Here is a 27,128-nt window from a genome sequence, read left to right as displayed (position 1 = left end):
GATTAGAATAGTTAGGTGCTTGATGGCCGGCACAGACACAATGGGCTGAAGGGCCTGTTTCTGTGCTGTATAACTCTATGACTCACCGTGTGAAAAAACTTTTCCACATGTTACTTTTGCTTCTCTTACCAAATACTTTAAATCTGGGCTCTTTCGTTCTCAATCCTTTCATGAGTGAGAACAATTTCTCTCTATCTACTCTATCCAGACCCCTCATGATTTTGAATACCTCTATCAAATCACCTCTCAGCCTTCTCTTCTCCAAGTAAAACAGTCCTAACTTCTCCAATCTATCTTCATAACTGAAATTCCTCATCCCTGGAACCATTCTCGTGAATCTTTTCTGTACTCTCTCCAATGCCCTCATGTCTTTACTCAAGTGTGGCACCCAGAACTGGGCGAAATACTCCAACTGAGGCCGAACTAGTGAATACACAATTTCAACATAATATCCTTGCTCTTGTACTCTGCCCATCCACCAACTTGTCCAGGTCCTTTTGAAGTTCTACACTATCCTCCTCACAGTTCACAATGCTTACAAGTTTCGTATCATCTGCAAACTTTGAAATTGTGCCCTGTACACCAAAGTCTAGGTCATTATTATATCTCAGGAAAAGCAAGGGTCCCAACACTGATCCCTGGGAAACTCCAATACAAACCTTCTGCCAGCATGAAAAACATTGATTAACCACTACTCTTTGCTTCCTGTCACTCATCCAATTTCACATCCACGTTGCTACCGTCTCTTTTATTCCACGAGCTGCAAGTTTGCTCACAAGTCTGTTGTGTGGCACTGTATCAAATGCCTTTTGAAAGTCCATGTACACTACATCAACAACATTGCCCTCATCAACCCTCTCTGTTACCACTTCAAAAAACTCCAGCAAGTTAGTTAAACATGATGTTCCCTTAAGAAATCCATGCTGGCTTTCCTTAATTAACTTGCATTTGGCCATGCGACTATTGATTTTGTCCCGAATTATTTTTCTAGAAGTTTTCCCACCACCTGACTGGCCTGTAGTTGCTGGGCTTATCTTTACACGCTTTTTTGAACAAGGGTGTGATGTTTGCAATTCTCCAGTCCTCTGGCACCACCCCCAAGTCTAAGGAAGACTGAAAAATTATGGCCAGTGCCTCTGCGATCTCCACCTTCACTTCCCTTAGTGTCCTTGGACGCATCTCATCTGGCCCTGGTGTTTTATCCAATTTAAGTATCGACAGCCTATCTAATACTTCCTCTTTATCAATTTAAAACCCCTCTCATGGTCGACTTACCTCCTCTTTCAACGTTGCCTGGGTTGCATCTTCTTCCTTGGTAAAGATAGATGTGAAGTATTCACATGTCCTCTGCTTCTGTCTGTAAATCTCATTTCTGCTCGCTAATTGGCCCCACTCCTCCTTTTACCACCCTTTTACTATTTATATGCCTATAGACATCAAAGTCCATAACATCATTAGCAGCATCCCCAACACCGAACACCTATTCCTGCTGGGGGACTTTAATGCCAGGGTTGGGGCCGACCATGACTCATGGCCCTCCTGCCTTGGGCGCTATGGCGTTGGAAGGATGAATGAGAACGGGCAGAGACTGCTTGAGTTGTGTACCTATCATAACCTCTGCATCACCAACTCGTTCTTTCACACTAAACCCTGTCACCAGGTTTCATGGAGGCACCCAAGATCACGTCGTTGGCACCAGCTAGACCTCATTGTCACAAGGCGAGCCGCCTTAAACAGTGTTCAAATCACACGCAGCTTCCACAGTGCGGACTGCGACACCGACCACTCCCTGGTGTGCAGCAAGGTTAGACTCAGACCAAAGAAGTTGCATCATTCCAAGCAGAAGGGCCACCCGCGCATCAACACGAGCAGAATTTCTCACCCACAGCTGTTACAAAAATTTCTAAATTCACTTGTAACAGCCCTTCAAAACACTCCCACAGGGGATGCTGAGACCAAGTGGGCCCACATCAGAGACGCCATCTATGAGTCAGCTTTGACCACCTACGGCAAAAGTGCGAAGAGAAATGCAGACTGGTTTCAATCTCATAATGAAGAGCTGGAACCTGTCATAGCCGCTAAGCGCATTGCACTTTTGAACTACAAGAAAGCCCCCAGCAATTTAACATCCGCAGCACTTAAAGCAGCCAGAAGTACTGCACAAAGAACAGCTAGGCGTTGCGCAAACGACTACTGGCAACACCTATGCAGTCATATTCAGCTGGCCTCAGACACCGGAAACATCAGAGGAATGTATGATGGCATGAAGAGAGCTCTTGGGCCAACCATCAAGAAGATCACCCCCCTCAAATCTAAATCGGGGGACATAATCACTGACCAACGCAAACAGATGGACCGCTGGGTTGAGCACTACCTAGAACTGTACTCCAGGGAGAATGCTGTCACTGAGACTGCCCTCAATGCAGCCCAGCCTCTACCAGTCATGGATGAGCTGGACATACAGCCAACCAAATCGGAACTCAGTGATGCCATTGATTCCCTAGCCAGCGGAAAAGCCCCTGGGAAGGACAGCATTACCCCTGAAATAATCAAGAGTGCCAAGCCTGCTATACTCTCAGCACTACATGAACTGCTATGCCTGTGCTGGGACGAGGGAGCAGTACCCCAGGACATGCGCGATGCCAACATCATCACCCTCTATAAAAACAAAGGTGACCGCGGTGACTGCAACAACTACCGTGGAATCTCCCTGCTCAGCATAGTGGGGAAAGTCTTTGCTCGAGTCGCTCTGAACAGGCTCCAGAAGCTGGCCGAGCGCGTCTACCCTGAGGCACAGTGTGGCTTTCGTGCAGAGAGATCGACTATTGACATGCTGTTCTCCCTTCGTCAGATACAGGAGAAATGCCGTGAACAACAGATGCCCCTCTACATTGCTTTCATTGATCTCACCAAAGCCTTTGACCTCGTCAGCAGACGTGGTCTCTTCAGACTACTAGAAAAGATCGGATGTCCACCAAAGCTACTAAGTATCATCACCTCATTCCATGACAATATGAAAGGCACAATTCAACATGGTGGCTCCTCATCAGAGCCCTTTCCTATCCTGAGTGGTGTGAAACAGGGCTGTGTTCTCGCACCCACACTTTTTGGGATTTTCTTCTCCCTGCTGCTTTCACATGCGTTCAAATCCTCTGAAGAAGGAATTTTCCTCCACACAAGATCAGGGGGCAGGTTGTTCAACCTTGCCCGTCTAAGAGCGAAGTCCAAAGTACGGAAAGTCCTCATCAGAGAACTCCTCTTTGCTGACGATGCTGCTTTAACATCTCACACTGAAGAATGCCTGCAGAGTCTCATCGACAGGTTTGCGTCTGCCTGCAATGAATTTGGCCTAACCATCAGCCTCAAGAAAACGAACATCATGGGGCAGGATGTCAGAAATGCTCCATCCATCAATATTGGCGACCACGCTCTGGAAGTGGTTCAAGAGTTCACCTACCTAGGCTCAACTATCACCAGTAACCTGTCTCTAGATGCAGAAATCAACAAGCGCATGGGTAAGGCTTCCACTGCTATGTCCAGACTGGCCAAGAGAGTGTTGGAAAATGGCGCACTGACACGGAACACAAAAGTCCGAGTGTATCAGGCCTGTGTCCTCAGTACCTTGCTCTACGGCAGCGAGGCCTGGACAACGTATGCCAGCCAAGAGCGACGTCTCAATTCATTCCATCTTCGCTGCCTTCGGAGAATACTTGGCATCAGGTGGCAGGACTATATCTCCAACACAGAAGTCCTTGAAGCGGCCAACACCCCCAGCTTATACACACTACTGAGTCAGCGGCGCTTGAGATGGCTTGGCCATGTGAGCCGCATGGAAGATGGCAGGATCCCCAAAGACACATTGTACAGCGAGCTCGCCACTGGTATCAGACCCACCGGCCGTCCATGTCTCCGTTATAAAGACGTCTGCAAACGCGACATGAAATCGTGTGACATTGATCACAAGTCGTGGGAGTCAGTTGCCAGCATTCGCCAGAGCTGGCGGGCAGCCATAAAGACAGGGCTAAATTGTGGCGAGTCGAAGAGACTTAGTAGTTGGCAGGAAAAAAGACAGAGGCGCAAGGGGAGAGCCAACTGTGCAACAGCCCCAACAAACAAATTTCTCTGCAGCACCTGTGGAAGAGCCTGTCACTCCAGAATTGGCCTTTATAGCCACTCCAGGCGCTGCTTCACAAACCACTGACCACCTCCAGGCGCGTATCCATTGTCTCTCGAGATAAGGAGGCCCAAAAGAAAGAAAGAACATCAAAGTCACTGTGGCCTTGAACTTCTTCGCTTTTAGCTTATTCCAAGGATCAGCTGTGGACCTTAATGGCATCTCACAAATGGCAGTACACCACTGCATTTCTCTAGTCACTGATGTTCTCTTTGACAGAGCTGGGCGGTCACCTGCAGTACTGTGTCTCAGTCATATCCAGATATCCCTTTTCAGCAGTAGATCTCGTGGTTAGGGTATGGTCCCAGTTGCCTTCCTGATCCTCTGTCCTCTCCCATGCCCTCCTGCTGATCAGGATTCTGCCCTTCATGTGGAGTGTGTTGCTCCTCATCGTCATTGGGCTAAAGATCTCTCAGTTGTGGACCCATTCATTGCCAGCTACAGCTTTTCTTTCGACAGGTGGCTGCCCAATAGACCTTGGCAGCCCTGTTCTCTGCTCTTCTGCCCCTGTGATGCCAGGGGGAATGATAAGACCATTCAATGCCCAAGTGCTGACTGCCCACTTTCCCTGTCACCTGCGCAGCATCTCCTTTCCAAATGCCAAATCCCCCTTTGCCCCACTGACACGCGTATGGGGCCAGGCTGAGTCCCTGGGGCAGCTCAAGACTAGCTCCCCACTCTGTACGCGCCTCCCCTCAGACGATCTGCAACACGCAGGACCTGTAACCCAGGTAGCCCCTTCAAAATTTCACCTTCATCTCCAGCAAGCTCTTAACAAGCTTTTTAAGTACTTTCATTGGCCTTAATTGGGAGGTGAGAGGGATCGCTGTCCCACCCTCCACCCACCCTGATGAACATTGCCGGCACCGGGAAAGGTATCTTGAAATTGGCACGCCAGCTGACTTCGGTATATTTGGACACCGCCACCTCATCCCACCACTGTTCCCAACCTCGGGGCGCAGGTGTGAAAATTCAGCCCAGTGTCTGACCTTTTGGGCTTCTGTTGACATAAAGTACACCCTCATTAATTGCTGAAGAGATATCTGGGTTTGGAACTACCATGTTTTCCTGTCAATATTGAATGTTTAGCAGAAGATAGCAATCCCGAAACTCACAGAGTCAAGAGGGTCGTAGTGTCTTTGGCACTAGTGGTAATATTTTAAAAAAAACAAGCAGGTCCCTGTGTGCTTATCTGCAGAGTCTAAAGTTTATATCAAATTTTAAAAATTCTTTCATGGGATGTGGACATCGCTGGCTAGGCCAGCATTTATTGTCCATCCCTAAATTGCCCTTCAACTGAGTGGCTTGCCAGTCCATTGCAGAGGGCATTTAAGAGTCAACCACAATGCTGTGGGTTTGGAGTCACATGTAGGCCAGACAAGGTAAGGACAGCAGATTTCCTTCCCTAAAGGACATTAGTGAAGCAGGTGGGCTTTTACAACAATCAATATTTTTTTTTTATTCATTCATGGGATGTGGGCATTACTGGCTAAGCCAGCATTTATTGCCCATCCTTAATTGCCCTTGAGAAGGTGGTGGTGAGCTGCCTTCTTGAACTGCTACAGTCCGTGTGGGGTGAGTACACCCACAGTGCTGTTCGGAAGGGAGTTCCAGGATTTTGACCCAGCGACAGTGAAGGAACGGCGATATAGTTCCATGTCAGGATGGTGTGTGACTTGGAGTGGAATATGCAGGCGTTGTTCCCACGCATTTGCTACCCTTGTCCTTCCAGGTGGTAGAGGTCACGGGTTTGGAAGGTACTGTCTAAGGAGCCTTGGTGCATTGTTGCAGTGCATTTTGTAGATGGTACACAGCTACCACTGTGCGTCGGTGGTGGAGGGAGTGAATATTGAAGGTGGTGAATGGGGTGTCAATCAAGTGGGCTGCTTTATCTTGGATGGTGTCAAGCTTCTTGAGTGTTGTTGGAGCTGCACCCATCCAAGCAAGTGGAGAGTATTCCATCACACTCCTGACTCATGCCTGATAGATGGTGGACAGGCTTTGGGGAGTCAGGAAGTGAGTTACTTGCCGCGGGATTCCTAGCCTCTGACCTGCTCTTGTAGCCACGGTATTTATATGGCTACTCCAGTTCGGTTTCTGGTCAATGGTAACCCCCAGGATGTTGATAGTGGGGGATTCAGCGATCGTAATGCCATTGACTGTCAAGGGGAGATTCTCTCTTGTTGGAGATGGTTATTGCCTGACACTTGTGTGGCGTGAATGTTACTTGCCACTTATCAGCCCAAGCCTGGATATTGTCCAGGTCTTGCTGCATATCTGCACGGACTGCTTCTGTATCTGAAGAGTCACGAATGGTGCAGAACATTGTGCAATCATCAGCGAACTTCCCCATTTCTGACCTTATGATTGAAGGAAGATCATTTATGAAACAGCTGAAGACGGTTTGGCCGAGGACACTACCCTGAGGAACTCCTGCAGTGATGATTGACCTCCAACAACCACAACCATCTTCCTTTGCGCTAGGTAAGTCTCCAACCAGCGAAGAGTTTTCCCCCTGATTCCCATACTTCAGTTTTGCTCGGGCTCTTTGATGCCATACTCAGTCAAATGCTGCCTTGATGTCAAGGGCAGTCACTCTCACCTCATCTCTTGAGTTCAGCTCTTTTGTCCATGTTTGAACCAAGGCTGTAATGAGGTCAGGAGCTGAGTGGCCCTGGCGGAACCCAAACTGAGCATCACTCAGCAGGTTATTGCTAAGCAAGTGCCGCTTGATTGAACTGTCAATGACATCTTCCATCATTTTACTGATCTTTGAGAGTAGATTGATGGGGCAGTAATTGGCTAGGTTGGACTTACCCTGCTTTTTGTGTACAGGACAGACTTGGGCAATTTTCCACATTGCCAGGTAGATGCCAGTGTTGTAGCTGTACTGGAACAACTTGGCTGGGGGCGCGGCACGTTCTGGAGCACAGGTCTTCAATACAATTGCTGGAATATTGTCAGGGTCCATAGCCTTTGCAGTATCCAGTGCTTTCAGTCATTTCTTGATATCACGCGGAGTGAATCGAGTTGGTTGATGTCTGGCATCTGTGATGCTGGGGACCTCAGGCTGAAGATTGTTGCAAATGCTTCAGCGCTATCTTTTGCACTGATGTGCTGGACTCCCCCATCATTGAGGATGGAGATATTTGTAGAGCCACCTCCTCCAGTTGGTTGTTTAATTGTCCACCACCATTCACGACTGGATATGGCAGGACTGCAGAGCTTGGATCTGATCTGTTGGTTATGGGATTGCTTAGCTCTGTCTATCACATGTTGCTTATGCAGTTTGGCACGCAAGTAGTTCTGGGTTGTAGCTTCACCAGGTTGACACCTCATCTTGAAATATGCCTGGTGCTGCTCCTGGCATGCCCTCTTGCACTCTTCATTGAACCAGGGTTGGTCTCCCGGCTTGATAGTAATGGTAAAGTGGAGGATATGCTGGACCATGAGGTTACAGATTGTGGTTGAATAAAATTCTGCTGCTGTTGGTGGCCCACAGTGCCTCATGGATGCCCAGTTTTGCATTGCTAGATCTGTTCGAAATCTATCCCATTTAGCACGGTGGTAGTGCCGCACAACAATAGAGGGTATCCTCAATGTGAAGGCAGGACTTGGTCTCCACAGGGACTGTGCAGTGGTCACTCCTACCAATACTGTCATGGACAGATGCATCTGTGGCAGGAAGATTGGTGAGTACGAGGTCATGTATGTTTTTCCCTCTTGTTGGTTCCCTCACCACCTGCCGCAAACACAGTCTAGCAACTATGTCCTTTAGGACTCGGCCAGCTCGGGTCAGTAGTGGTGCTACTGAGCCACTCTTGATGATTGACATTGAAGTTCCCCACCCACAGTACATTTTGTGCCCTTGCCCACCCTCAGTGCTTCCTTCAAGTTGTGTTCAACATGGAGGAGTACTGACTCATAAGCTGAGGGAGGGCGGTAGGTGGTAATCAGCAGGAGGTTTCTTTTCCCATGTTTGACCTGATGCCATGAGACGTCATGAGGTCTGGAGTCAATGTTGAAGACTCTCAGGGCAACTCCCTCCCCACTATGCCGCCACCTCTGCTGGGTCTGTCCTGCTGGTGGGACAGGACATACACGGGGATGGTGATGGCGGTGTCTGGAACATTGTCACCATTAGACTAGCTTTTTTAAAATTCCAGATTTTTAAAATCAATTGCAGCTGAAAGTCTCCAGTTTCAGTGGGAGACCTAGCTAGATTGATATCTGCACCTTCTGAGAGAATCTCCTGGGACATTTCCAAGAATGAAGCTTGGGCTTAAAGCTTCATGGTGACAGATCACGAGATACCTTTGAATCTCAGGCTAGGTTGTTGAGGAGCCTGATCTACTGCTAAGAACTGTATGGAACTGAAGTTACATCTAGGTTTTCACCTTCCAGAGAAGCATTGAAAATTCACAGAATAGGTCTGCAATACCATGATTGCAGCCTTCCTGGGAATATTGTTGTCTCATTAGATGAATCCTATTTTTCAGCCATATTTTATTTTTCTCTGCATTCTGTAGTTTTCACTGTTCATTTTCCCTTTATGCCGAATTGACATTAACTTTTTATTCTGCTTTATTTATTCACCAATATGGTAACATTGAAAGGTTACAGAATGCTGATGGGCCAGGCTGTGAGTTAGAATGGTCCTCGCTTCAGTGCCTTGTCTATGAAAAGCTACAATTGTGAAGGGGATCTTGGCCAAATTCAGTATGCAAAGACCTCTATTAAAAAAGTACCTGTGGGAAAATCTGTGCAGCGCATGATTATATTTACCTGCATCACCCATTGTAATCCAGATTGACTCACTCTTGACTGATCGTGTTTTCTGGAATTCGCAGTCAAGTGTTTACCAAAAGACTGCCGATTTTGAAAATTTCAAATATACCTATTGCTGTGCTCCTTGTCAAAAAAACTGTGTGACACCTGCTGCAGCCGAAATGCATTGAATGCCTATCTACTAAAGGACTGTTTGATCGAATCTGCATGGAGACTTCGAGTGGCATTTGATTATTTTTACACTGTGGATATCTCACCCATCAGGAAAGTAACCCATAAAGACTAATAACCCAGTTATATATTCTTAAGAAACAGCTAATTTTTAAAACATCACTTTTTTTTCAAAAAACCAGTCAACCATTAGTTTTTGAGTGTATGTGTGTGAATGGGGGAGTTCGGTTAAAATAAGAAGTTATAAGGTCTTTAGACATAGGATTATCTTAATAGTGTTTAAGATATAGTCTTAATAAATAGTTAATGTGTTGTTGTCTAAAGATACCTAGTTTGGTTTGTTTTATTCTGGGGGTTACTAATTTGGCTGTTTTCTGGTTGGGTGGGAAAACTTTAAATAATATGCTGCAACCTGTGCAGTGATGAGACTGAATTGAGAGTGTTTTGCTCCTTCCTCGGTCATAACACTGTGAATGAGTAATAAAAATAACCTCAACCTTCAGCACATCTCAAACTTCACCTCACTTCGATCATCACCTCGCCTCAATTTCCATCACACCTCAGTCTCCACCTCAACTCAACCTTCACCTCATCTCAATCTTTGCTTAACCTCAACCTTCACCTCACCTCAATCTCCACCACCACTCAATCTGTACTTCACCTCAATATCCACCTCACCTCAACCTTCACCTTTCCTCAATCTTCGCTTAACCTCAATCTCCACCTCACTTCAATCTCCATCACACCACAATTGTCACTGCGCCGTTTAATGCGACAGTGCTGAATGGTGAATAGCATGTTAATTCTCTGGCTCAGATTCACAGATCCAAGGGCAGATTCAGGGCAGGTGAAGGAAACTCACTAGAAGTGAAAATGGAAAATCATAATTAAGTGAGATTTAAAAGCATGAGGCCAATTAAAGGAACTGTCATAATAGGATGACAATAATTCTGAAAGGCTTCAGAAAGATGCAGAAGCATCTAACCCATTATGCAAGGAATTGTGATTAGAACGAACACTGTAATCATCAGCAAACTACCCCAACTCTGACTTTATGATGGAGGAAAGGTGATTAATGAAGCAGTTGAAACATTTGGAGCTATGACAATGCCCTGAAAAACTCCTGAGTTACAAATAGCATCCCAGAGTTCCCATTAGTTTGTATTGGTTTTATCAGTGCCATCTGGCTGAAATCAGCCAAACTCGGGTAAATGTTTGGGGAATTTTAAACACAATTTACATCAAGCGTTAATCTAGATTCAACAACTTTTGACACTGGTTTGAGAGACCATTGGACTGGAAGTCAGCCCTGCCCACAAAATGGGTCACTCACTTGCCTCAGATCAAAATAATAAGGATGGCAAGCTTTTGCCCATTGTGCCCATTTGCTGCCATCCAATGAGCATCTGCAAGTTCAGCCAGTTTATATGGTGCACAAATGCCAGAAGCCACATTTCAATTTTTTTACTGTGAAAAAAATATTCAATTTGCTAAGAAACTAACAATTGCAACTCATTGAAATGAATTAAACAATTAAATGATTCAGTTTTTTAAAATTTAAAATCAGGTTGCTCACAGATGGTGGACGAGACACATTAAAATGCTTTTTTCTTTGTGATCAACCCATTTTCAGTTGTATTCATAAAATTGTGTCAGATTATTGCTCTTAAATACATCAATGGATATTTTTCAACACAAAGAAAAGAAACATATCTATTACACTGTCCCATTGCACTTGTTCATGGAAGATTTTACATTTGTGATTATGAAAATGAGTTTGGGCAGAAACGTGAATCATAACTTCACTTCACAAGTTCAGCACAATTTCAAGTAAATAGGGGTCACTATTTAAAAATAAGCGGTCTCCCATTTAAGACAGAGGTGAGGAGAATTTTTCTCTCTCAGAGGGTTGTGAGTCTTTTGAACTCTGTTCCTCAAAAGGCAGTGGAAGCAGAGTCTCTCAATATTTTTAAGGCAGAGGTAGATATATTCTTGATAAGCAAGGGGGTGAAAGGTTATTTGGTGGGTAGGCTGGAATATGGAATCCAGGTTACAATCAAATCAGCCATGATCTTATTGAATGGTGGAGCAGGCTTGAGGGGGCTATTCCTGCTCCTAATTCGCATGTTTGTACGTTTGTAATTTATTCCCTATTTGTAAATTGCGCCCAATGCATAAAATCTACTCCACTCTGTTTTTCACACAATTCATCTTCCCTACAAATTTACTATGTAATTTTTTTATTCCTCCTCAGGACAAGGGCATCACTGGAAAGCATTGCATTACCTGTACATTCCTAGTTGCCCTTAGAAGCAGGGGGTGGGTCTTTAAATAATGTACAACTCTACTGAAATTCTAACCTCCATCAGTTTCCCACAATCTGTAGACACTTAACATTCACCAAAGTCTGTCCACCATATACAAGGCACAAGTCAGGAGTGTGATGGAATACTCTCCACTTGCCTGAATCAGTGCAGCTCCAGCAATGTTCAGGAAACTCGACTCGACACCATCCAGGAAAAAGCAGCCCGCTTGATTGGCACCGCATCTACCATCTTAAACATTTACTCCCTCCACCACCGACGCACAGTGGCAGCAGTGTGTACCATCTACAAGATGCACCGCAGCAACTCACCACGCCTCCTTCGACAGTACCTTCTAAACCCGCGACCTCTGCCACTTAGAAGGACAAGCAGAGCAGACGTGTGGGAACACAACTAACTGCAAGTTCTGCTCCAAGTCACACACCATCCTGACTTGGAAATATATCGCCTTTCCCTCACTGTCACTGGATCAAAATCATTGAACTCCCTCCCTAACAGCACTGTGGGTGTACCCGCACCAGATGGACTGCAGCAGTTCAAGAAGGTAGCTCACCACAACCTTCGCAAGGGCAATTGGGGATGGGCAACCCCATATCCCATGAAACAAATAAAAAAAAACGTGGGCCAACTAACCATGACTTCTTCCCTTCCCTCCTGCTATTTTCAGCCTTCATTCTCTGATCTGTGCTCACAATGTGCCAGGCATCTCCCTCAGGGTGAAGACTTCCCCAATTTAAAAATAAAACGTAATAATCGTCAGATGTCAATAGCAGATGCATTCTTCTAAATACAGCCATACTCACGGTCCAAAATTACCATGGATTGGAAAGATATAAATTTACAGACCCTTGGTTATCAAATTATGAGTTGTGCATCTCAGAATCACAGAACTGTTACAGTACAGAAGGAGGCTATTTGGTCTGCACCAGCTCTCCGAATGAGCAATTCACCTAGTGCCACTTCCCCGCCTTCTCCCCATAACCCTGCACACTCTTCCTTTTCAGATAACAGTTTAATTCCATTTTGAATGCCTCAATTGAACCAGCCTCTACGACACTTTCAGGCAGTGCATTCCATATCCTCAGCACTCGCTGCGTGAAAAAGTTTTTCCTCATGTCGCCATTGCTTCTGTTAGCAATTGATTTAAATCTGTACCCTCTCATTCTTGATCCTTTCACGAGTGGGAACAGTTTCTCTCTATCTACTCTGTCCAGACCCCTCATGATTTTGAATACCTCCATCAAATCATTTCCCAGCCTTCACTTCTCCAAGGAAAACAGTCCTAACTTCTTTAATCTTTCTTCATACCTGATGTTCCTCATCCCTGGAACTTTCCTCACGAATCTTTTCTGTACTCTTTCTAATGCCCTCACATCCTTCCTCAAATGCGATGCCCAGAACTGGACACAATACTCCAGCTGAGGCCTAACTAGTGTCTTATACAAGTTCAACAACCTCGTTGCTCTTGTACTCAATGCCCTTATTAATAAAGCCCAGGATACTGTATGCTTTATTAACTGCTCTCTCAACCTCTCCTGCCACCTTCAATGATATACAGCCGGGTGCCTCTGCTCCTGTACCCCCTTTAAAGTTGTACCCTTTATTTTATATTGTTCCTCCATGTTCATCCGACCAAAATGAATCACTTCACATTTATTCACATTGAACTTTATCTGCCACTAGACCGCCCACTCCACCAACTTGTCTATGACCTTTTGCAGTTCTACACTATCCTCCTCACAGTTCGCAATGCTTCCAAGTTTTGTATCATCTGCAAATTTTGAAATTGTGCTCTGCACACCAAGGTCTAGGTCATTAATGTATATTAGGAAGAGCAAGGGTCCCAACATTGACCCCTGCAGAACTCCACTATAAGCATTCCTCCAGCCGGAAGAACACCCCATTAACCACTACTCTCTGTTTCCTGTCACACAGCTAATTTTGTATCCATGTTGCTATTGTCCCTTTTATTCCATGAGCTATAACTTTGCCCACAGGTCTGTTGTGCGCTACTGTATCAAATGCCTTTTGGACGTCCATGTACACCACATCAACAGAATTGCCCGCATCAAACCTTTCAGTTACCTCTTGAAAAAACTGCAGCAAGCTAGTCAAACACAATTTCCCTTAACAAATCCATTCTGGCTTTCCTTAATTTGTCCATGTGCCTATTAATTTTGTCCTGAATTATTGTTTCCTGATGTTTCCCTACCACCAAAGTTAAACTGACTAGCCTGTAGTTGCTGGGCTTATCTTTAGACACCTTTTTGAACACGGGTGTAACATTTGCAATTCTCCAGTCCTATGACACCACCCCTAATTCTAAGGAAGACTGAAAAATTACGGCCAGTACCTCTGCAATTTCCATTCTCACTTCCTTCAGTATCCTTGGATGCATCTAATCTGGCCATTTGCTTAGCATGTTTTACATCCTCCAGACATCCCAAAGAGTTTCATAACCAATGGATTACATTGAGCTTTCATTGCTGTTGTTATGTAGGCAAACGCGGTTGCTAGTTTGTGCACTTTAAGCTCCCACAAACAACAGTGAGGGAAATGACCATCAATCAGTTTTAATGATGTAGGTTGAGGTATGATTTTCAGCTTGGATGATGGAAGAACATTCTGATCCTCTTCAAGTAGTGTCAAAGGATCTTTTCTGTGAACCTTAACAGGTAGACAAAGCCTCAAATTTAACATTTTTCTCCCGATAATGGCGGCTCCAACAATGCAGCACTAACTTCAGAGCTGCAGTCAGATATCAACCTACATTAAGTGTTTAAGTCTTATCGTGATGCTTCAATCTAGAAGCTTCTAACTTTGAAGCTCAAAACTGTACTGGTTGGGAACACAAGTGATGCCGAATGCAGGAGTGAATTAAAATGTATAGAAGTCATGTGCATCCCGAAGTCAATGGATGATGTGGTCAGAAGAAGCTGAGGTGGCTGACTTGTCAAATACAAAGACACCTAAGGCATCAACAAAACTATTTTTATAAGTTAAAAGTACATGGAGCAAGAGTTCTGCTTTGGACGCATTCAGTGGTCTGGGTGCAAATTGCACTCAAAATTACACCAGTTTTGATAAGTGTATTTTTTTCTTTTGAGCTTCTGCCAAACTTATTTGCTTATCCACAAAGGTAAAAACAACAACAACTTGCATTTATATAGCACCTTTAACATAATAAAACATTCCAAGGCACTTCACAGAAGCATTATAAAGCAAAATTTGAGACTGAGCCATAAAAGGTGATATTAGGGCAGATGGCTAAAAGCTTGGTCAAAGTGATAGGTTTGAAGGAGCTTCTTAAAGGAGGAAAGAGAAGTAGAGAGGTGGAGAGGTTTGGAGAAGGAACTATAAAGCTTGGGGACTAAGTAGCTGAAGGCATGCTCACCATTGGTGGAGCAATTAAAATTGGTGATGCTCAAAAGGCCAGAATTAGATAAGTTTAGATATTTGGAAGGGTTGTGGATCTGGAGGAGATTACAGCTAGAGAGGGACGAATTCATCGGGGAACTGAAAACAGGTATGAGAATTTCAAAATGGAGGAGTTGCTTGACCAGGAGCCAATTGAAGATCAACGAGTACAAGGGTGATAGGTAAATGGGACTTGGTGCAAGCAAGGAGATGGGCAGCAGAGTTTTGGATGACAAGAAGTTTATGGAGGGTAGAATGTAGGAGTGTATTGAAATAGTCAAGTCTAGAGGTAACAAATGCATGTATGAGGATTTCAGCAGCAGATAAGCTGAGGCAGGGGTGGAGTCAGGTAACATTACAGAGGCAGAAATAGGCAGTCTTATTGATGGTGTGGTTATGTGGCCAGAAGTTGACATGAATCAGTGCAATTGGGCAGTATTTTAAAATGTAAATTTTTAAAAGAAAATTTTGTTTTTAAAACTATCCCTTAATATCTTTAAGAGTGGTAATTCGGTGCAGTTGTATGAATGCAGCTGAAAATTAGTTTATCACAAATAAGCATTTTTAACCACAGTGCCAACGCACCACCTGTGTGTAATCTTATTTTAAATAACTGAAGTGACTTAGCAAATTTTTAACAAATTATATTCAAAAGCTTTTAAAATATGCCTATTTGTGTTATTATGCCCAAAAGAACCAAATTAATTTTGAGCGCCTGCTCAAAGGCCTGCAAACATGCACAATTAGCGGAATGTTACGCCAATCTGTTTTGTTGAATGATAATTTTCTTTAATCCACTGACTGAAGATCTGAATTTATATATTTTTTTAAAGGCAATTTTAAAAGACAAGCTGTCAGCAAAGTCATCCTTTCAGCTTAAGATGATAGTCTAATTTGTTACAATGTATCCTACATTGCAAAGGACTGTGAGGAGAGAGACAAAATGTCTGCTTAGCCACCAGCAAGAACCAAGACCCAGGAAGTTAAAGGAACTACCTGTTCTTTCAGCAAGCAGAGAGATACTGCTAACTGCTATGTTTGAATGACTAAGTGGCTGTCATGTGACAAGCCCCTCCCCATCCATGGTTTTAAGCTTGCGTTTTTCCTTCCAGCAGAGGAGATGCAACTGGACTCTGACATGAGCAGACCCTAAGTGGGGGTCCCTCTCTCTTTCTCCATTACAGCTCGAAAGCTTTCAAACTCTGCTTGTTGACTGACCACCTTTGCATACTCTGGCTACAATCAGAAACCCATTCAAGGAAATCTTCCGCATCACTATCTCCAAGAAACCCACCAAACCAGTCATCTACCTCTTCAAACAAAAAGCCTCAGGTCCACTGAATTCAGCTAGAAGCCAGCCGAATCACAAAACTCCACAGACTGTATATCTTTTTTTATGGACTCTAACTCAACCAATCTACCTTTCTCATTCTGTAACCCATTTGTGTGTATCTAAACCTCTAGTGTGTGTGAATGCAAGTTGGCGCATTGTTTATTATTTTTATTAGTTTGCATTAGGTACAATAAAGTTAATCTCTTTCTTTGCTAACGCAAGAAAACCTGTCTGATTGGTTCTTGTTATGATCATAGCAAGTAAGTTTTTTTATTCACTCATGAGATGTGGGCATCACTGGGTAGGCCAGCATTTATTGCCCATCCCTAATTACCCTTGAGAAGGTAGTGGTGAACTTCCTTCTTGAACTGCTGCAGTCCTTAGGCTATAGGTATACCCACAGTGCTGTTAGGAAGGAATTTCCAGGATTTTGACCCAGCGACAGTGAAGGAACGGTGATATAGTTCCAGGTCAGGATGGTAAGCGGCTTGGAGGGAAACGCAGGTGATGGTGTTCCAATGCATCTACTGCCCTTGTCCTTCTAGATGTTAGAGGTCGTGGGTCTCGAAGATGCTGTCGGAGGAGCCTTGGTGAGTTTCTGCAGTGCATCTTGTAGATGGGGCACACTGCTGCCACTGTGCATCGGTGGTAAAAGGAGTGAATGTTGAAGGTGGTGGATGGGGTGGCTATCAAACAGGATATTAGTCCTGGATGATGTCAAGCTTCTTGAGTGTTGAGGAGGACAGGCATTGGGGAGTTAAGTAGTGAGTTACTTGCCACAGAATTCACAGTCTCTGACCTACTCTTGTAGCCATGGTATTTATGTGGCTGGTCCAGTTCAGTTGTCAATGGTAACCTCCAGATGTTGATAATGGGGGATTCAGCGATCGGAATGCCATTGAACATTAAGGGGAGATGGTTAGATCCTCTCTTGTTTGAGATGGTCATTGTTTGGCACTTGTGTGGCACGAATATTACTTGCCACTTATCAGCCCAAGCCTGGATGCTGTCCAGGTCTTGCCGCATTTCTACACGGAGTGCTTCAGTATCTGTGGATTCCCGAATAGTACCGAACAATGTGCAATCATCAATGAACATCCCCACTTCTGACCTTATGATGGAGGGAAGGTCATTCATGAAGCAACTGAAGATGGTTGGGCCTAGGACACTACCCTGAGGAACTCCTGTAGTGATGTCCTGGGACTGAGATGATTGACCTCAATAACCACAGCCATCTTTCTTTGCACTAGGTATGATTCCAACCAGCAGAGAGTTTTCCCCCAAATCCCATTGACTCCAGTTTTGCTAGGGCTCCTTGATGCCATACTCAGTCAAATGCTGCCTTGATTGCAAGGGCAGTCACTCTCACCTCACCTCTGGAGTTCAGCTCTTTTGTCCATGTTTTGACAAAGGCTGTAATGAGGTCAGGAGCTGAGTCGCCCTGCCAGAACCCAAACTGAGCATCATTGAGCAGGTTATTGATGAGCAAGTCCCACTTGACATCACTGTCAACGACCCCTCCATCACTTTACTGATGATTGAGAGTAGGCTGATGGGGCGGTAATTGGCCAGGTTGGACTTGGCCTGCTTTTTGTGTACAGGACATACCTGGGCAATTTTCCACATTGCCAGGTAGATGCTAGTGTTGTAGCTATACTGGAACAGCTTGTCTAGGGACGCAGCTAGTTTTTGAGGACAAGTCTTCAGTACTTTTGCCAGAATGTTGTCGGGGCCCATAACTTTTGCAGTATCCAGTGCCTTCAGCCGTTTCTTGATATCACGTGGAGTGAATCTGATTGGCTGAAGACTGGCATCTGTGATGCTGGAGATTTCAGGAGGAGGCCGAGATGGATCATCCATGGCACCTCTGGCTGAAGATGGATGCAAATGCTTAGCCTTGTCTTTTGCACTGATGTGCTGGGCTCCCCCATCGTTGAGGATGGGGATATTTGTGGTATGTCCTGTTAGCTGTTTAATTGTTCACCACCATTCACGACTGGATGTGGCAGGACTGCAGAGCTTGGATCTGATCCACTGGTTGTCGGATTGCTTAGCTCTGTCTATCACATATTGCTTCTGCTGTTTGACGTGCAAGTAGTCCTGTGTTGTAGCTTCACCAGGCTGACACCTCATTTTTAAGTATGCCTGGTGCTGCTCCAGGCATACTCTTCTGCACTCTTCATTGAACCAGAGTTGTTCCCCTGGCTTTATGGTCATGGTAGAGTGGGTGATAAGCTGGGCCATGCTGTTACAGATTATGGTTGAATACAATTCTGCTGCTGCCCCACAGTACCTCATGGATGCCCAGTTTTGCGTTGCTAGATGTGTTCAAAATCTATCCCATTTAGAACGGTGGTAGTGCCACACAACATGATGGTGGGTATCCTCAATGTGAAGACAGGACTTTGTCTCCCACAAGGACTGTACGGTGGTCAATCCTAACATTACTGCTATGGACAGATGCATCTGCGACAGCTAGATTGCTGAGGACGATTTCAAGTAGATTTATCTCTCACCACCTGCCGCAGACCCAGTCGAGCAGCCATGTTCTTTAGGTCAGTCATGGTGCTACCAAGCCACTCTTGGTGCTGGACACACAGAGTACATTCTGTTCCCTTGCTACCCTCAGTGCTTCTTCCAGTTGGTGTTCAACATGGAGGAGTACTGATTCATCAGCCGAGGAGGGGCAATAGGTAGTAATCAGCAGGAGGTTTCCCTGCCCATGTTTGGCCTGCTGCCATGAGACATCATGGGGTCTAGAGTCAATGTTGAGGACTACCCGGGGCAACTCCCTCCTGACTGTATACCACTGTGCCACCACCTCTGCTGGGGCTGCCCTGCCGGTGGGACAGGACTTACCCAGTGATGGTGTCAGGGACATTGTCTGTAAGGTATGATTCCATGAGCATAACTATGTCAGGCTGTTGCTTGATTAGCCTGTGGGACAGCTCTCCCAATTTTGGCACAAGCCTCCAGATGTCAGTAAGGAGCACTTTGGAGGGTCCAAGGGTCACATTTCCATTAAAATACAAGCAAAATACTGCAGATGCTGGAAATTTGAAACACAAACAAGAAATGCTGGAAATACTCAACAGGTCTGGCAGCATCTGTGGAGTGAGAAGCAAAGTTAACGTTTCAGGTCAGTGACCCTTCATCAGTTCTTCATCACTTAGGAGGCACAGTGGCGCAGTGGTTAGCACCGCAGCCTCACACCTTCAGCAACCCGGGTTCAGTTCTGGGTACTGCCTGTTTGGAGTTTGCAAGTTCTCCCTGTGACCGCGTGGGGTTTTCGTCGGGTGCTCTGGTTTCTTCCCACAGCCAAAGACTTGCAGGTTGATAGGTAAATTGGCCATCATAAATTGCCCCTAGTGGTGGTAGAGGAATATAGGGAAGGTGGGGATGTGGTAGGAATATGGGATTAGAGTAGGATTAGTATAAATGGGTGGTTGATGGTTGGCACAGACTCAGTGGGCTGAAGGGCCTGTTTCAGTGCTGTATCTCTAAATAAATAATTCAGGAATGGTCCCGTCAGAGTGGAAGTTGGCAAATGTTATGTCATTTTTAAAGAAAGGAGGTAGAGAGAAAACAGGGAACTACAGGCCAGTTAGCCGAACATCAGTTATTGGAAAGATGCTGGAAACTATTATTAAGGAAGTCTTAACATTGTACTTGGAAAAGCATAGTATGATTAGAACAAGTCAGCATGGTTTTACTAAAGGGAGATCCTGTTTGACAAATTTATTCGAGTTTTTTGAGGATGTAACTAGTATTGTAGATAAAGGGGAACCAGTAGATGTAGTATACCTGGATAAGGTGCCACATAAAAAATTAATTGGCGAGATAAGGGCTCATGGTGTTGAGGGTGATATATTAGCTTGGATAGATGATTGGTTAACAGACAGGAAGCAGGGAGTGAGCATAAATGGGACATTTTCAAGTTGGCATGCAGTAAACAGTGGGGGTGCCATAAGGATCAGTGCTGGGGCCTCAGCTATTTACACTATATTAATGACTTGGATGAAAAATTAGAGATTAATGTATGTATGTTTGCTGATGATGCAAAGCTCGATGGAAAGGTAAGCTGCGGGGAGGATGTAGAGAGGCTGCAAAGAGATATAGACAGGTTAAGTGAGTGAGCAACAAGATGGCAAATGGAGTATAATGTAGGGAAGTGTGAAGTTGTTCATTTTGGTTGTAAAAATAAAAAAGCAGAATATTTTTTAAAAGGTGTGAAACTCTTAAGTGTTGATGTTCAGAGAAACTTGGAGTACTTGTACAATGAACACACAAAATTAACATGCAGGTGCAGCAGGCTATTAGGAAGGCAAATGACATGTTGGCCTTTATTGCAAGGGGATTGGAGTACAGGAATAAAGAAGGCTTACTAAAATTGTACAGGGCTTTGTTAAGAGCACACCTGGAATACTGTGTGCAGTTTTGGTCTCCACATTTAAGAAAGGATATACTTGCACTGGAGGCAGTGAAGTGAAGATTACTAAATTGGTCCCTGGAATGAGGGAGTTGTCTTATGATGAGAGGCTGAGTAAATTGGGCCTATATTCTCTGGAGTTTAGAAGAATGAGAGGTGATCTAATTGAGACATACAAGATTCTGAAAGGGCTGGATAGGGTAGAAGCTGAGAAATCATTCCCACTGGTCAGGGAATCTAGAACACAGGGACACAGTCTCAGGATAAGGGGTCAATCATTCAGGATTGAGATGAGGATAAATTATTACACTCAAAGGGTTGTGAATCTTTGCAATTCTCTACCCCAGAGGATTGTGGATGCTTTATCGTTGAATGCACTTAAGTCTAGGATAGATAGATGTTTGGTCACACAGGGAATCACGGGATATGGGAGCAGGCAGGAAAGTGGAATTGAAGCCCAAGATCAGCCATGATTGTATTGAGTAGCAGAGCAGGCTCAATGGGCCATTTGGTCTATTTCTAGTGTTTACCATCTGCTATAGTGGGATTTGGACACATGCCCCTATAGCATTGGCCTATGAATCTGGATTATGAGCTCAGTGGCATTACCACTACACCACCACTTCCCTTAATCAAACAGCTACTGACTTGGCCAGTACATCAACTTTAAGAAAGAATTAAACCTGTTGTGGTCTAACAGGGAGAGGGAAAAGAGGGAAGCCCTTCAACCCTTCCTCATTTGACTGCAACAAGAGATTCCAAAAAGTAATTGATTTGTTCTCAGGATGAAGCCAGTATTGCGTGCATGGCCAGCTTCTGACATGATGTTTTTTGTAGTGGAAGCTCAATTTGCACTGGAAGTAATTTGCACCTGAAATTCTGAGGTTCTTTTGCACCAGTTGCGCTGATTCCAGGTGAATTATGCTGAACAAAAAACAGTGAAACCAAAGGGAAAATCTACCCTTCCATACTCGGCAAGAGAAAGATAAGTACTATAAATAGTTAAGGAAAACTAAGGCTGTAATTAGAACAGCTAAAAGGTTAATGTTAAGGAAGACTGTGGACAACTGTTGTCGTAATGGGAGAAGCTTTCTCAGCTACGGTAGATGAAAAGAACAGATGTTGTGCGAGTCCCTTGTCTGTACCTTTAATAACTTGCTGGAGTGGGGACTATTCCCACAGATTGGAAAAATGCCAATATTAAAAATGGTGATAAAGCAGAACCAGGTAAATATCTGCTTGCCTTGCAAGTACAACAGGTATTCTGCATTTTGTTCTCAGAAATGTTCACTCCTAGGAGTGCATACTGCTCCATTTAGTTTGGATGGCAACAGCTGTAAAAGCAAAAGGAAGGGAAAATAAAAGGAGAGGACAAGGAGAGCAAAAGGAGGGTAAGGAAAAATATATTCAAAGACTGTGGTCACCAACAAAGGTTCTTTGAAAAGGAGGGAAATCAAAAGAACATCAGTCAGATGTTCCAATTTAAAATTTATCACAAAGTTGGAACTTGTTGAACTCTAAGAACCCAACATTTTGGTAAACATAGGCTTAGGTTGGCCTAAACTTTAAATACATCCATGCTCAACTAGTGCGGGCAGCTTGCCACTTTTCATGGTAATGAGGCCCAAGGACCTATTTCGGTGATATTCCAGCCAATGGCTTCAGGCGCAAACTGCAGCCATGCCACCTGCTTTGCGCACACATTGTTGGGCACTAACCAATTTAATTTATTCCCCCCTCAACATCAGTGTCAGTTTTTAGTCTAATGAACGTATGTAGGGGATGGAACAAAAACAAGAAATGCTGGATTCACTCAGCAGGTCTGGCAGCATCTGTGGAAAGAGAAGCAGAGTTAACGTTTCGGATCAGTGACCCTTCTTCGGAACTGACAAATATTAGAAAAGTCCTGTAGGGGATGGACATTGTGGACTGGCAGAGTACAAAAAAAAATACTCATATCCAATAAAAATCACAAGCCACATTGACACTTTATTCCTAAATAAATTGTTCCCCTGTGTGTGTTCTACTTATGCAACATTAATCACTCATAAAAATGAGTAAGATAGTATTGGAGAAGTGCTTTTAGCATAATGTATTGCCTAAGACCTTGCTTCTAACTTCAAATCGATTTTGACTTTGATAAACTTTAGTCTTGCATCTTCTCAGACAAATGGAAACTCTCCTCAAAAGAATTACAGGGTAGAAATTACATTTGGTGCTGTTCCTGTGCAAATGTTTAATGTGCTCATTCCAAATTCCTATTTCTGATGAGGAATTTGTTCCTAAGTGTTGTTACAGATGCAGGTCAAGTCTTTCTCATTTACAGCCAGCTATGAGGGTGCCTCATGACATAGGAACAGATGTTATTCATTCAGCCCTTCAAGACTGTTCTGCCATTCAATTAGATCATGACTGATGTGTATCTTAACTTCATCTACCTACCTTGGTGCTGTAACCCTTAATACCCTTGCCGAGCAAAACATTATCAATCTCAGTTGTGTAATTTTGAATTGATCCAGACTCATCATATTTTTGGAAGAGAGTTCCAGATTTCCACTACCCTTTGTGTGAAGAAGTGCTTTGTGACATCTCACCTGAATGAGCTGGCTCTAATTTTAAGGCTCTGCCCCCTTGTTGACTGGCAGATAAGTAGAGTGGGCATGCCAAGATTTTAATTGCAATAGATTAGAAAATTACTGGGAAAACAGGCAATAGACTAGGTAATCTTCATGAAAAAGAGTCCTGATTTTTTTTTTCTTTCACAGGATGTGGGCATCACTGACTCGGCCAGCATTTATTGTCCATCCCTAATTGCCCTTGAAAAAGTGGTGGTGAGCTGCCTTCTTCAAACGCTGCAGTCCATGTGGGGTAGGGACACCCACAGTGCTGTTAGGAAGGGAGTTCCAGGATTTTGACCCAGGGACAGTGAAGAAACAGCGATATATTTCCAAGTCAGGATGGTGTGTGGCTTGGAAGGGAACTTGCAGGCTGTGGGGTTCCCACGCATCTGCTGTCCTCACCACCACTTTCTAGATGGTAGAGGTCATGAGTTTGGAAGGTGCTGTAGAAGGAAACTTTGTGAGTCGCTGCAGTGCATCTTGTAGATGGTACACACTGCTACCACTGTGTGTTGGTGGTGGAGGGAATGAATATTGAAGGTGGTGGATGGGCTGCCAATCAAGTGGGCTACTTTGTGCTGGATGGCGTTGAGCTTCTTAAGTGTTGTTGGAGCTGCATTCATCCTGAGTTAGGATACAGTGAATGGCTATGGCCTGTTCCTGAGGTTCCTTAACTTCATCCTCTAGCTGTCTTTTGGAGGCTGTTTACTACTGTTGCTCCATGTGGATGCCTTTTTAATTTTACATATTATGGAGAATGTAGTAAACTACGATTAATCAGGAAACTTTGCCGAAGTTATATTTTAAGATGCCCCCTGACCTATTAAGGCAGCAGAGGCATTTTTTCAGCACATCTGCTGCACTGGCCTATTAGCTAAGGCAGCTGGGCATTTCCTTGCTTGTCCAGGATTCAATCTTTCACTTGTTTGACATCAGCAAGCACTGGTGGCATGGTGGACTGGCATGAAATTAATGCATCATCACTGCAGCCTGGGAAATGTGCATTCATCTGAATTATCTGGTGCTGATGGTCAACCACAAGTTGCACAATGAGTAGAAACTTCTATAGTTCATGCATGGGCTCCTACTGCCTTCAAAAGTAAAAAGGGCTCTACAGTTCTTTTCTTCATTCTCAGGATGCGAGCATCACTAGCAAGGCCAACATTTATTGCCCATCTATAATTGCCCTGAAAAGGTGGTGGTGGGAAAACTGAATGGCTTACTAGACCACTTCAGTGGACATGTAAGAGGCAATCATATTGCCCTGGTTTGGAGCCACATATGGGCCAGAACAGGTAAATGTAAGAATAGGTACACTGGATAAATAACCAGCATCATATGAAGCTGGATCACAGTAGTCTTCAAAAGGCTTAATCAAATTAAATCAGTCTTCAAACACAGAGGCACAGAGAGCAGCACTGCGAGGTGTTGGAAGGTGGGAACGTGAAACAATAATGGGTTTGTGGTAAGTATCTGTAAGAGATAAGAAAGTGACTCAAAAAGCAAGATCTTGAAACCTATCAGCAGGGAAGCACTGACTGTCAATAACTCGTAAGCATGGGGAAGGTCGTAGTTGCAATGATGAATAGTTGAACATACTTAAGCACTAATTGCATGTAGTTAAAACATGCTTACATATGAAACTTACACCTAATCGAAGTAGGTGGCCCGAGTCAGCATCCGAGTCAATGCAGTCCGAAGGTGTTTAAAAGTTGATAAGGCAGATGAAGTGAAATTATTTTCTCTGGTGGGGGAGTCCAGAATAAGGGGCATTACCTTAAAAATAGAGATAGGCCATTTAGGGGGCATATCAGGAAGCACTTCTTCATATAAAGGGTCGAGGAAATGTGGAACACTTTTCCCCCAAAAAGTTGTTGAGACTCGAGGTGAACTGAAAATTTCAAAACGGTGATTGATAGATTTTGTTAGACAAGGGTATTTTATATATATATATATATATATATTTGGTATGCAACCAAATCAGGTAGATAAAGTTAAATGTAGAGGGAATTAAGATGTTTGCAGGCAATGCATAAATTGATCACATAGTCAGTTATTCTAGACATAGTCCCAAAGAACTTATAAGCAATTTGCTCATTTGAGAGAGATAGTTGGTAATATATAGCTTGAGAATCACCACTCCACAAGCACAGGGCAAGGCAAGGAGGCAGACCTCCATGAACTACCACAGCCGATACAGGGATTGAACCTGCACTGTTGGCATCCTTCTACAGTACAATCTAGCCATCTGAGCTAACTGACCCTCCCCCACCCCCTGTAGTCAGTACTGAGGAAGAAAGCTGTAGACTTTGGGAAGATATCAATGGACCCGTCAGGTGGGCAGGAAGGTGGCAAATGGAATTCAATCCAGAGAAGTGCGAGGTAATGCAGTTGGGAGGGTAAACAAGACAAGAGAATGCACAATAAGTATTAGGAAACTGAGAAGTGTAGAGGAACAGAGGGACTTGGAGTGCATGACCATAGATCCATAATGGTAACAGGATAGATGGAAAAGTGGTTAAGTAGGCATATGGAATACTTTCCTTTATTAGCCAAAGCATAGAATATAATATCTGGGAGGTTATGCCAGAACTGAATTAAACAGTAGTTAGGCCACAGCTGGAATACTGCATACAGTTGTGGTCCCACCATATTGCAGGAAAAATTAGATTTACAGTGATGTTGCCAGGACTGGAAAAATTTGGTTATGAAGAAAGATTGCACAGGCTGGGATTGTTTTCTTTGCAACAGAGGAGACTGAAGGGAGATTTACTTCAGATGTGTAAAATTATGAGAGGTCTTGATACAATGGATAGGAAGGACCTATTTCCCTTGGCAGACAGATCAATAACCAGAAATAAAGTAATTGACAGAAGGATTAGAGGGGAGTTGAGGAGAAATCTTCTCTCTCAGAGGGTAGTAGTAGTCTGGGACTCACTGCCTGAAAATGTGGTACAGGCAGAAATCTTAATCACATTTGAAAAGCACTCGGAAATAGACTTGAAGTTTAGAGATACAGCACTGAAACAGACCCTTCGGCCCACCGAGTCTGTGCCGACCATCAACCACCCATTTTATACTAATCCTACACTAATTCCACATTACTATCACACCCCCACCTGTCTCTATATTTCCCTACCCCTACCTATACTAGGGGCAATTTATAAAGGCCAATTAACCTATCAACCAGCAAGTCTTTGGCATGTGGGAGGAAACCGGAGCACCCGAACGAAGTGCCTTCGTTTACAAGACAATGGATGGCCCAAGAGCTGGAAAGCGGAATTAGGTTGGATAGCTCTTTTCGGCCAGCATGGACATGATGGGCCAAATGCCCTCCTTCTGAGTCATATATTTCTATGATTCTATGAATCCATAAGATACATATCAGCCATAATCTAAGTGAATGGTGGAACAGGCTCGAGGGGCTCAATGGCCTCCTCCTGTTCATATGTTTCTCGTTGGGCCAGATCACTTTGCTGTACTCACGCATCCAAAAGTTAATGGAACAAGTATATGTGAATCTAATGCCTGCTACCATGGTGCTTCCACTTCAAATCATTGAATGTGTGCTTTGCACAACTATCTAATCCGATGTTTCTGCTCGGTTCCAATGGTGGCATGAAAATGCAAGGTTTTTCTTCAGCTGTGGCATTGAGAACTTTGGGACTGAAAGGCTTCTAGTTGTTCATCACTAGTTCATCGATGTGTTGTCATCAAATTCACTGTCTCAATTGGGTGGAAAAGGCGAAATTGGACCCATGGTTCTCAAAGCTCTCCACCACTGGAAGTTTCCTGACTTCATGTTTGGGTCTCTTATAGGCTATTTGATAAAGATTAATTGCTATGAATTAGTCAACAGCTCCATTATTGTTGT

This window comes from Heterodontus francisci, chromosome 22, assembly GCF_036365525.1.
Source record: "Heterodontus francisci isolate sHetFra1 chromosome 22, sHetFra1.hap1, whole genome shotgun sequence".
In the NCBI taxonomy this organism is placed as follows: domain Eukaryota; kingdom Metazoa; phylum Chordata; class Chondrichthyes; order Heterodontiformes; family Heterodontidae; genus Heterodontus; species Heterodontus francisci.
Note: the sequence above shows the minus strand (reverse complement) of the source record.